The sequence below is a fragment of the Mustela lutreola genome, chromosome 5, assembly GCF_030435805.1.
Source record: "Mustela lutreola isolate mMusLut2 chromosome 5, mMusLut2.pri, whole genome shotgun sequence".
Taxonomy (NCBI): Eukaryota; Metazoa; Chordata; class Mammalia; order Carnivora; family Mustelidae; genus Mustela; species Mustela lutreola.
This window is the reverse complement of record NC_081294.1, coordinates 53,852,661-53,862,527: the sequence shown is the minus strand read 5'-3', so window position 1 is coordinate 53,862,527 and position 9,867 is coordinate 53,852,661.

The following is a 9,867-nucleotide window of genomic DNA, read 5'->3' as shown; positions in this document are numbered from 1 at the left end:
TTTTGAGAAAAATTAGACAGGTGTGAATGCCTCCGGGAAATATTAACTATGTCCGAAACATCCCTTCCATTGTCACTTCTTAAAACATTCTAAGTAGGCATTAAATACTGGGGTCAACAACAAACCCCAGCAGGCAGCATCTTGCTTTCCATTGCTCAATTTCCCACATGGTCAATAAGCTCTGCAAATCAGGCTCGTACTGGATCAGTAGATCTTTAATCTCCTAGATGATCTGAACCAGAAAGATGGCCTAGCAGCAAGCCAATACTGAATTAATTTCCCTTAAAATCTATATTCCATATATCTGGTCACCCCTAAATTTCAGTTAATATGACCTAGTTTCTTCAGAGTATCAGCTCTCCCAAAATTATTCTATTACTCAAGGAACCTGAACTTGATTAAGCTTTTAAGTATGTGTGTGAATTTGAACAAGAGAAAAAAGGGAGGTTAATTAGTATGCGTTAGGGGTTAAGAAACCGTTTTCCTACTCATGTCCTCATTAACCAGATGCCTACCCCATGCATGTGCTCTGTACTAGACCCTAAGTCCCAAAGGAGCATGAAATCATGGTGTCTACCCTTGTAGAGCCTACAGTCTAGTGAATAAGAGTCTGCTAGCCAGCAAAGCAGAAGGGGAATAATCCCTGCCTCAATTGCACACATATGGATACCCAAAATAAAACCAAGCTGGGGGAAAAAGTGACAAATTACAGTAATAAAACAGATGGATTTAACAGCTTCCCTTTAGAACAAAGGCACTGTATACTCTTCCTCAGCAACCTCAGCATTTATCCTGAATAAATGGTCCATGTTTTCCATTCTGAATAAGAGTCAGGACAGCCCTAATCGAATCACACCCCATAGTGGCCCCCAAATCTCTCCCCAGCAAAACCTAGGGTCCTTCAGTTACTCATCCGCTCCTTTCGGTTATGTTATTTCCCTTGATGCTTTCATAATGACAGTTACTCTTCAGAGATATATTCCTTAAGCCACGAGTTCTCAGACTTTGGTGAGTGTAAGAGGCCTCTTAAAAGTACATATTCCTGGGCCTTTCCCTCAAGATTCTGAATCAGTTGTCTAGAATAATACTCAGAAAACTTCATTTTTAACAAACACCTTAAATGTTTGACTATTCCAATGCCGGAGCCAGAGCTTTATAAGTGATGTTTCATTTATTGCTCAAAATAGCCCTACTTACAGATGGGGACATGAAATGCATGAAAGTTAAATAATTTGCCCAAATTTACACAAGAAGGAAGTGGCAGAATCGAGATCCAAACAGAGCTCCCAGACCCCCAAACCCAAGGACAGCCCAAAGTTGGTAAGCCAAATGCCAGAGGCAATTAAATTAAAAACCAATAAAGTTTAAGGGGAAGTGGAAAGAAGTTTTAGGTTCAGAGAAGGGAAAAATAAGCAATGAAATAAAAAAGGGCTCAGAAACAGATTTTACCCACCCCTCAATTTTGCCTAGTGCCAGCTCCACTCATGCTAAGGCCACAGTAGTACCCTGACATAAACAAGGCAAAGCACCTTCTATAAATGTGTAAGGAAAAAAAAAAAAAAAACTTGAGATTTTACATGCAATTAATTGCAAAGACATTTCTTAATGGCAGCCTTCTCTTGCCTTTCCAAATTAATGAGTCAGAAAAGCACTGCTCTCAATAGCATCTTTAGAAGTGGGCAAGCCCCCCTCCTGGGCTCCCATTAAAACAGAACACAGGACCTTCAGCTAAATGCTGCAATGTCCTCCAATTCAGAAAGTCATCTCAAAGCTGTAAATGCCTTCACACAGATTCTTCCTCGAACTCTTTTTGGTCCCAGAAGGAAAAAGAGGTGGGGAAATGAAGATGCATAACTTGGATAACATGTCATTTGTGTCACATTTTGGACAACACTAGAGGTAGTTAACTTATGCTGAAAGATGGTTCTTTCTATAAAGGAAAATGTCCTTTTTATTGATAAATAAAAAGTTGTGCACATAAAAAGGGTGGAGATGGAAAAAGCATTTTCAAGTCCTTTCTATTTTCACTATAGGGGTGTGTGTCTGTGTGTGTGTGTGTGTGTGTGTGTGTGTGTGTAACATGTATCAGAAGGAACTAATATTAAACAGATTTTCTTTTTATAACATCCAATCTATGAATAGACCAGGTCTGATGGGTGCCAGCCTATTCCCAAATTAAACTCCAAGTTAAAGGCCTGGGTGGCTACCTGGTGGTTTGCATTCTGCAGAGCCTTGCCTTTTTAATGAACCAACAAGGGCCCACCTGTGTTTGCTACATGTCCCTTGGATAATTAATGCTGGTAATAACACCTAAGTGTTAGCACACAAAGCACCTGGAATGCGCCTCGCTGTACACATTCTAATCACATCAGCCATCGAACTCTCCAAATGACCTTCTTCAAAACAATGACTGTCTTTGAAACCACAGCAGCCAACGTAGGAGAAAGCAGTTTCCCAGGATTTGGCTGCGGCTGAGCAGTTCTTAAAGCTAGAGTGGCACCAAGTGGTCAGGAAGGGAATTGGGCTGTCAGTTTGTATTCGCGTCCTCTGGCCAGCCTGCATGCATGCCAGTCCAATACTGTTTCCAGGCAGCCAGAGGTTGCAGTCCATCTTCTCAGAGAGGTGAACGAGGCTGGGGAGGAAAAAGGAGCCCCACATACCTCTGACATTTCAAAGGTGATTCTGAAATTCACATAAGCCTTGAATTATCCTAATTTTAAGAAGGCTTATGTTTTCATGAACACACAGCCAGGGATGGGTTTGGGGATAGGGAACAGCAATGAGGACCTATTCCTTAACATTGTTTATAATATTTACATAGCATTATATTTTTAGTGAAGTGTGTTTGTATCATTGTGCCCCACAAAGATGGTGAGAAATACTGTCTCATATTACAGATTTAAAAGGAAGGTGACATAACAAGAACAATGGGACAATAATTACTCAGAGAACACATAAGTGTTCCATGACTTTATAGTGGCTTATTTAACCACTAAGATAGTATTTCCTCCTGTAATTAGTTTCTTATAGCCAAAACCAATATTTTTTTCCTTTCTCATACACAGTCTTCTCCTAAACCTTTATTGCTACTACATATTCTGATTTTTCTCTTCTTATATTTGTCTTACATTTTTAAACTTTTTTTCCCCCCTAATGGCTTGAACTCAGATAACTTGGGTAGCTTCAAAGACCATTATCAGAAAGGGTTTCTCCCTCCTGTGGCTTCATATAATTATAGACATACCATTTTCCCATAATGCTGCGGCATCGTTAATCACTTCAAATACAGAGAGAGTCAGGCAAGCTTTCCTGTGAACAGAGAGCTCAGGGTCCCATTTCAATTTGTGATTATATCAATAATCTTGAAACTGTTTTATTTGAACTAACCCATTATTTCTGGAGAAACTGGAAGGAAACTTGAAATCATGTAGGCATACCCTTGCAGAAACACAGAGTATTTGTGTATATGATCCTAAAATTCCAAATGACATTTGTCAGCTGTTTTGTCTTGCATTTCTAAGTGGCAAAAAGACAATTTTGTCTTTTCTGTCAGTACATTCATATAAAGAATTGTGAGAACCTTTATCGTTAAAAGCACAAGTTATCTATGGATCTCTACCACACATAGCAGAGGCTAGTGTGAATTTAAACTGCTTATAGATCAGAACAAAAACAACAACAAATTAATCCCGATGTACTTTTCTAAAATACTCTAGTGTAATTTTCATGCTGCAGTCCCTACACCCTGAGACCACAAGCAAATCTTGTAGCAATTTCACAGATAATCTTACGGCAGATTGGAAAGATTAGAGGAAGCAACATTTCTAAAGAAATTATTTCACAGGGGAAAAAAAAGAGCTGAACACAAATATTGTCATTTGTATTGATCATTTCTCATAAATACATCTTTAAACAGGAAATCTCCAAGTATAGAATAAGTATATAACACATCATCTCCAATCAGAACAACATTTTATTTGGGATAACAAATGGGGAATTACATATACTGCTATGGTCAAACAATAGAACCATGGGGCGCCTGGGTGGCTCAGTGGGTTAAAGCCTCTGCCTTTGGCTCAGGTCATGATCTCAGGGTCCTGGGATCGAGTCCCGCATCAGGCTCTCTGCCAACAGGGAGCCTGCTTCCTCCTCTCTCTCTCCTCTCTCTCTCTGCCTGACTCTCTGCCTGCTTCTGATCTCTGTCAAATAAATAAATAAAAATATTTAAAAAAACAAAATAGAACCACAAGACTGCAGGAGGGAATGTTAAGATATAATTTGCCTTTAAAGAAAATATATTCATTAGTCCAAAAAAAATGTTTACTGAGCACCTGCTATGTGCCAGGTACAATCCTCAGGACAGGAAACAAGGCTCCTGCCCTCATGGACATTACATTCTAGTAGAGGAACTCTGAAAATTGTTCGGTGTAAAAACAAATAATATAAATGTCAGATAGGGATAAATGAAAAAGTATGAAACAAAGTATACCATTTGAGAATTACATCAGGAAAGCTGCCACTGTAGGGTGGTTTAGGAAGGCCTCTCTAGATACATAAATTTGAGGGCAATGAAGATCTACAAACAGATGTGCACTTTAGGATTTAACCTTAGTAGCAGCCAATAGGAAGTACCAACGAGAGAAAAGAGTGGAGACACCCAGTAGCTGGGGCATGCCTTTAATTCCTTTCGGGTCTGGGGTAAAGAATAGTCAGCCATCAGGCATATTAAATGTATATTCCTAAACTTCTTAAAATCTAAGTGTTTATCCAATGTCTTCTACTTTGGCAAGTGAAAGGAACCAGGGTCACACTATAAACAAATCATCCTTGACATTTCACAGTGGATGGAATTAATTGCCATGGGATAATAGCATCAAGACTTAAGCTTATAACAAATGTTACTTTCAAATCAGTTATGCAAATGCAGCTTTAAGAAGCCTAATATATGTAGATTTATGACTAGTTCCTTAAAGGTAATGATCTAAAAAAAATTTTTTTAAACGCCACGAAATTCTAAAAGGAATTTATAATATAAAATAAAAAGAAAAGGAAAACGAACAATGGACCTCTCAAGTTTTTAATAAACAAAGAAATGTAGCCGTAGCCTCTTCTACTAGAAATAATAATATAAACCCACTGATTTCTTTTCTCACATTGCATATTTTACTGAGCTTTCGCATATATCAGAAGGCAAAGGCAGCCAGCAATCTGGAGCTCTGGCACATAGATTTCATCTCATTTTGCATATATAGGGCCTCATGCTGTGGAATTAACAACTTTTAGATTGTTATAGTGTAACCATTGAGCTGTTGCATTTGAATATGATGTATATTTTTTAATTTAAATAAAATACATTTAATATTGATTTTTTTCATCCATATTCAGTATGCTATCCACACTACAAAATATAAATATAAAAAGTCCCTTCCGGAGCTTAAGAAATCTTCTATGATTCTATGATTCTGTATGATGTTTCATTTATACAAATTTGCCACTCCAGAATTCCTCAACCTTCTCTAGTTCAATCAGTAACTGTTGATAGTTTATAATGTGAAAAGTTTTCCTTCACATACTAGCGAATTATAGTACGGAATAGTATAGTGCTTTTAGAGATTCTATAAAGATATAGAAATAATTTATTAGATATGAGGCTATTGAATTAACAAAGCACTGATATACTACCAAAACAGCAATTTTGGGGCGCCTGGGTGTCTCAGTGGGTTAACCCTCTCCCTTCAGCTCAGGTCATGATCTCAGGGTCAGGGCATCAAGCCCTGTATGGGGCTCTCTGCTTGGCAGGGAGTCTGCTTCCCCCCTCTCTTTGCCTGCCTCTCTGCCTACTTGTGATCTCTCTCTCTCTGTCAAATAAGTAAATAAAATATATTTTTTTAAAAACAGCAATTTTTATGAGGAGACACAATAAACATCATGTTAGCCTATACACTAAGCTTAATTAAAGATGAATATGTTCAAGACAGCCTTCCTCTTCACATTAAAACCATGGCATGGCAATTCCCTAGAAATGCCTGAAGGACCTACTACTGTGGAAAGTTTTCCTAACTCCTTCTGAATGATTTGGGAAAGCAACTTAAGAATCTATTAGGAATTAGCAAAATATATTCATTGTTGATGTTTATGGAATTTTACATAATCCCATCGAGATTACAGATGAGCAAACTTGCAGACAACTATATGAACAATACCCCTGTGTCACACAGGTCATGGGTAGGTTTCGTTTGCTTGAGGTGGTGATATTCTATACAACGACCAAGAGAAGATAGATAAATAATTTAACAGTTACAGTTCAGTTGAGACCATCGACCATCTCTATTTTTTTGCACCAGAGATTAAAATTTTTTTCAAGATTTTCAATTTAGTAAAAGTACAAGAAATAATGCACACACTGTTATTTATAACTATAGCTTCTTTCTGGGTTTTATGTGAGCTCAAGTGAAAACTTTTATTAAAATGCAGAAAAGTCAGTTCATATAGCACAGAGAAGCAAAAAACATTTACTTTAAAATGAATCTCACAAAAAATTTATAATTTCCTGATAGATCTTCTCCCGTCATCTTCAAAGACTGTCAGTGAAAGTTTTATTTTCATCATTTTTAAGCAGAAAATCCTTAATCATTATCAAAAGAATTTAAATTTGAGGTACCCATCTGTTGCATTTTTTCGAGGCTCCAAACACCCTTCTCAGAGAGAAACCTTGGTTTTGAACTTCAGTGATTAAACAGTGGTCTCCTTTGTACAATCTGCTTATACTGCTGTTAGATAGCAAGTATTTTAAAGCCAACCTTCAGTCAAGAGCCTCTTGTCCTACAAGACACTCATTATTCAAGGAAAAAATATCTTCTACATTTAAAAAATGAAAGGAGGGAATCTGTGTTCACACAAGTGTTTTATGTTTGGGGTTTGTTTTTTTTTTTTCTTTAATCTCCAATTTCGAGGCTTTGCAATCACCAGAATTGTGACCTTTTTTTCCTCTCTGAAATAATAAAGATACCACTTAATTATCATCTCATGGTCATTTTGCCTGCCATGTGCAGATTGCAAAACTCAATAACAAGTCTAATGAAAAGCATGTCTTCATGGCCACAACCTCTTTATACCTGGACTGAAGCTTTCAGAAGATGATTATATGGTTGCTGCAAGAAAATCACCGCACAAGGCCAGAGGAACAATCCAGATGCCTGAACTCCTCCCAACGTTACTAACACACTGCTGACTGAACGGTTCCAACTGATGGAGTGGCTTATAAAAGAGACCATTTTAAAATATACTAATAAAAATGCTTTGAAAAGACAATTTTAAATAAACATAATAGTACAACAAGGCTAAGATAATGGGCTGGCTTTATTTAAAAAATAACCAGCTTGTCATTTGAATTAAGAGTAAAAGGAGATAAAAACTGATATTTTACAGTAATTTTCATCAGATGAATGAAACAATGCTTGGATAGGAGAATCTAGGAAGAATGCAGAATTCTACCCATCAATTTGTAATAAACGACAGCATATGTTGTGTTTTATTTTGAATTCTCTGATAAATGAAGGTTTATCCTGGGATCAATGGCTCTGGATGAATGGCAGATTGCAGCAGCAATTGCTTTCTTACCAAGAGAATTATCTTAAATCAGATCTCCTTTGTTTGATGAAACCTAAATTACAGGGGGAATATTTAAACATCTAAGGAGAAAATCCATAGATAAGCTAACACACGGCTCCAAGATGCATTTAGCAGAACTAATTGTCTCTATTATTCCTGTATTTTAAATGCTAAGACAGAATGTACAAGTCAAATACAAAATACTGCATCATTATAGGTGCCCTGATAAGGGACCATAGGCCACCAAAACAGTATATTTACTGCAAGTGATATTGGAAGGTTGGAACAAATTAGACAATTATGTGATAGTAAGTCTAGCTTAATGAGTGGATTAAGAACATAAACTCCTTCCCGGTGTTGTCACATATTTTTGTGAGGCAAGTAAAACATGGCAGCTATCTCTTTTGAACAGCATCTGTGGCCACAAATGTGCTCAACATGCCCTGGGACCAAGAAGACTTTCTATTCCAGGGTAACCACATACCCATGGCCCTGATGAAAGTGGTAGAAAAATTAACTGCAGTTAAGAGTTCAGTACTGCAGGGAAGACATTTATATGTTTGAATCCTGTGTCTGCCACTTATTACATGTATAGTCCCATTTAAAGTACTGAACCTTGGGGAGCCTGTGTGGCTCGGCTGGTTAAACGTCTGCCTTCAGCTCAGGTCATGATCCCAGGGTCCTGGGATCCAGTCCCGCATTGGCTCCTTGTTCAGCGGGGAACCTGCTTCTCCCTCTCCCTCTGCCCCTACCTCTGCTTATGCTCTCTCTCTCTCTCTCTCTTAAATAAAGTGCTGAGCTTTTCTGAAGCCCTTTTAACTCAGTTGGTTAGCTATGGGATAATAAGAATATGTAAAGCAGGGGTGCCTGGGTGGCTCAGTGGGTTAAAGCCTCTGCCTTCAGCTGGAGACATAATCTCAGGGTCCTGGGATTGAGCCCCGATCGGGCTCTCTACTCAGCCTGCTTCCTCCTTCTCTCTCTGCCTGCCTCTCTGCCTACTTGTTATCTCTGTCAAATAAATAAATAAATAATCTTTAAAAAAATAATAATATGTAAAGTATCAAATAGTCATCTCACCACCATATGCTTGCTCCTTGCACACTTTTCAACCCACTTCATCATGGCTTATTGCCTCCCCATTCCACTGAAACAGCTCTCCTTAAGGTCACCAAGCCCAAAGGCCACTTATATATCCCTTGTCACTAAGCCCAAAGGCCATTTACACATTCCCTATTGTTGTACTACGATGCCTCAGAAGCATTCTCCATTCTTGAAACACCCCCTTCTCTCTGTAGGGAGAGAGAGACAGGCAGACACACAGAAGAGAAGCCACCATGATCAGAGAGACAGAAGCCACCTGTGCTTCTTGGTGCTCTTGGAACCTGACCTTCCTAAGTTTGAGTTCTATGACACTGCCATGAATTTCCACTGTGAATTTCCTTTGGGGGCACCTTAAAAGACCAAGGACACTATGCAAATGGAAGACAGGATCACCTTTAAATCTTTTTTTAAGCTATTCTCTTCAATATCCAGCACTAGGCACCTTCCCCACCTTGATTTCTGGCAACGGATAAGCATACAACACACGCATTTGACAGGTACTGAGAAGCAGTGAAAAGAAACATGAAGGTCCATGGCTCAATGTGATCCATTCTTAAGCCCCTTCACCAATTAAGTGGTGTCCCTGGAGGGCTCTTCCAGGTCAGGTGTTGGAAAGGTTTCCTTGAATTTAGAAGAAGCTAAGGTAGGACAGCCCCAGGTCTGTGATTTCTCTTTACCCTTAAGAGACTTATTTAAAATAAATAGCCAAGGCTTTGTCTCTTTGCCATACCCTTCCTTGCTATGAGCTGAGGTCAGGACAAATAGCTCATGTCCCTGACTCTCAGCTGAGGATGAAATGGCTCCTTTGAGGAATCACTAAATCACACAATCCTCCTGGCAAAGGACAAATGAAGTTTGCCATTTGCCACCGGCTCAAACAGGTATCAACAGGACTTGGAACCAGGTCTCTTATGTTGCTGCTTTGCTTGAGGCCCTTCTAACTGCCCCTTGAATGGGTCAGTCCATCTCTCCTCCATCCCAGCAACACAAGGGTAGAGAGATTCAGGTAGAGACAGTCAGTGTTCTGTGACTGTCAGCGATGCGTTTGCTAAGACAAAGACTGACAAATTGCACTCCTCACATTAATTTTCAAGTACATTTTTAAAGCACATGCCTCTGATGAAGTATTTTGAATAGTTCTGTGGATGTCAAGGA